General features: G+C 38.1%; 1 pseudogene; it reads right to left on the bottom strand.

The window, feature by feature from the left end:
- Positions 1-2,500: 2,500 nt before the first annotated feature.
- LOC129943494 (FAU ubiquitin-like and ribosomal protein S30) lies at positions 2,501-2,937 on the bottom strand (annotated as a pseudogene).
- Between the last annotated feature and the right edge of the window lie 605 nt (positions 2,938-3,542).

Here is a 3,542-nt window from a genome sequence, read left to right on the forward strand (position 1 = left end):
TCCTATAAAGTCAAATGAAGACTCATAGCATAACTCAACTCATAAGTCATTAGAATTGCTAAAATTTGAGTGAAATACTGACATGATGAAATTGTATCTTAAAGACAAAAAATTGTATTTTTGCAAAATCAAATGTTTATACTTAAAAACACCATTTTTTGGCTGTCTGCGGTATTCTTAAAGGGACATATTTTAAAAACCTGATGTGATAGAAAAATTTAGATGTGAGATTCGAATTCAGAACAATTTTATCTTATAAAGAAGTATTTTGTGATGAAACAGAACATACTGTCACTATTTGACCAAGCTTAGCCCAATTATGAAAGTTTAAAATTCCTTTAAAAAATAAATCTTTTTGGCGAATTACTGCAACCTTGCATCATTTAAGAAACCAAGTTTTTTTTGCAAAATTTCGTCACATTATGACACTAGTTTCCAAAAATTAAGAACACCCCTTGTACACTCCTCTAATTAAGAAACATATTCGTTCTTTTTTTCTAAACTGATCTGCGCCGCCTCGCCCACAAGTTGGCATAAAAAGTTGGTTACAGTATAGCTATAGGTACCTCACAGTAGACCGTCCGCATTCCAATGGGTCAAAATCCTATCGAGCTTTAAAAAACATTATTCACATTTGCGGAGTATTATATATCTAAACCTATTTCAAGACACCGCGTAACTACATAATGTTCATTGTGCACTCGCGATCGCGACTCGCTTAAAACAACAACCTTACAGAACAGGTGTGTGCGCCTCTCAAGTTGGACCATAATAAAGCAGCACCAACAACTGGTCATCGTCATCATCGTAGTCGTCGTCGTCGAAGTCTTTGGTCGTCTTGGTCTTCGTTGAATCGTATAAACATGTTAATCGCTGCTCCACCCAAAAAGAAGATACAAATCCAAGTTCCACGATGTCTATACCAACCAGAGGCCTAGCCTGATGGTTTACGAACCGGTAAAGCTATGCCGTCTTCTTTGTCCATTGTGGTGTCGTCTTTGCTCGTCGATGATCGCCGAACAAACTGGTTACAAAAATACTGAATATGCCCATCGCTGTCTTCTGCAAGAATACAACCATGTCACATGATTTCGACTGGGGGAGAGCTTCCATCCTGATCCGTGACTTTTTTCGTGTCTTGCATAATTTGGCCCCCCGAAAATTCAGTCTTGAGCTCGATGATGCCTTTAAGCTCTATGTTATACGGTACATCGCTTCTTAAGCGAAAATCATTTCTCAAATGCCAATCATATGGTACCCGGCGCGGCGCGGTGCGGTGTTCGTCATCATTTTCGTTGTCGGTTGGTGGAATGTCTCAAAACTAAGCCACGCGAAAAACCTTTTTCGGAGAATGGGACACTTGCCAATCGATCAATGGGGTTATGTCGTGCGATGCGATGGTGGTCATCGGTGGAGTAGGTAACGAGGAAATGCGTTTTATTTTTTGAGAAAGTTTTTTTCGCGAATGAATGTGAATATTGGCAAATATGTGGCATGAACTGGTTGTTGCAAAAAAGCTGATTGCGTACTGTATTGTACTGCACTTTGCCTTAAGGTAGAAATGATGGGTCGCGAGAGAGGTTATCGGCGTGCTTCGTCGTCTTCTTCGTCTTCGTCGCGGTCTTTATCGCCTCGCTTGCTGCTGCCGACTCCGGGTTGACCAAAACATAATTGACTCATTGTTAAACCAAAGGTAACCAAATGGCTGTTTGAATGTACTCGTCGCTGTGGCTGCTCCGCCGCCGCCGTCGTCGTCGCTGGAAGCCGAGCAATAGTTAAGCGATCTTACCGCTATTGATCTCCACGAGACAGGTGGTAGGGTTTATGTTTTTTGTTGTTTTATTTATTGCATGTTTTCTCGGAAATGAAAGAGAAATTATACGAGTAAATGTTTGAACTTTCCTGATGTGAGTTCTGCTTTCACATTAAATTATTTTAGCAAGCAATATTTTTTTTTCCTATATTGAAATTTAATTTTCTTTGAGGTTAAGAAAGATGGCTGGACTGTGTCCCACTTTAGCTGAAGCTTGTATTTATTTCTCTTGGCAACAGAATGTCAGTTTATGAATCATCCCTATCATAGAATTTGGCAGATAAGCTAAAGGGTGATGTGACATAAGGGCAAGTCACATTTGACCAAATTTCAGAATTTGACACTTTTCGAAAGCGTCATAAGGCCAAATTTCTAAAATGACTTAAGGCCAATTTGGTCTTATGTCACTTACAAACGTTATATTGTACATTTCCAAAGCTAAAGATTCAAAGAGGAAACTAATAGCTTTGATATTTTTAATTTGAGTTGAATTAGATTTGATATTATTGGTGTTAATTCTGCCGTCTTACTTTTCCAGATTGAACCGTATAATAAAAATGGCTACAGTATATTGGAATCATTTGGCAAACAAATAAAAAACTCTTATGTCACTTGAACTAAATTAGAAGCTTACCTGTAAAGGGTTTTTTTTATAAAATGTTTTGTTTATTATTCATAAAAAAGATTAATAAATTTGGGACATACTCTAAGAAGAGTAAGCATTTGGACCACGACGACGACCGAATCCGTGCACGAAGTTGACGAAACGTCTGTTGTACTGAATCCTCCTCTATGCGCGACCGGTCTTCTTCCTCTTTTCTTGTTTCTCAACTTTGGGAGTTTGTCCCTTGACCTTACCGGCACGAGCTAAAGAACCGTGCACTTTACCTCCGAGAAGTGGTACGGTGACATCCAATTTAAATGATGACAAGCTGCTAACGCAGGCATCGTTCTCCAAAGCGTTTCCTTCACAGTTAAGGACGAACTTTTCGGTGATTCCCTTCAATTGGGTCAATTGAGCCTTAACGCCGGCAATTGTATCAATTTGGGAAACATCAAGGGTCTCAACGGAGTCCAAACCACGAACAAAAAGCTGCATGTTGGCTACTTTGTGGCAAATTCTTGTCACTAGTGTCGGGGATTTTCTCAAAATTCCTTGAACATACTTCATTGAAAACTTCGCGTATGCCGCTTCTTTTTACTGACACATTTCCATTGTTTATTTATTTCATTTATAATTTTCATTTTATTTTTTAAACTTTCATTACCTGTATGATTATGAGCGGCACTTGATTTCGGGATAAGAACTAAGTTTTCATTGTGTAGGTCGATTACCGCACTTCCGCTACACGCCTTATTATAGGACGAATGTCTTTTGAATAGTTTAAAATTCCCTATAAATTTATATAATTAATTAATATCTGGTATATTAACAATTGGCTGCGTACTCTTAAGCATTCACAAGACTCATGATTATAGATCAAATCACTTGGAACATCCATTTTACGATTTTTTCGTACATGACAAGAATAACACAAACGAGTAGCTTGTATCTTTCCTTAATACATTTGCTTACCATCTGCTGTTACTCTTATCATAATTCTATAGGTAAATACCGCTTTTGGTTATTGAAAAAATATGACAACAAATTTATTCTTAAGTCGCAACAATATTTGGCCTTATGACACTTTCTGAAAGCGACATAAGGCCAAACGTTGAAATTTGGCCT

Source organism: Eupeodes corollae, chromosome 1 (genome assembly GCF_945859685.1).
Source record: "Eupeodes corollae chromosome 1, idEupCoro1.1, whole genome shotgun sequence".
In the NCBI taxonomy this organism is placed as follows: domain Eukaryota; kingdom Metazoa; phylum Arthropoda; class Insecta; order Diptera; family Syrphidae; genus Eupeodes; species Eupeodes corollae.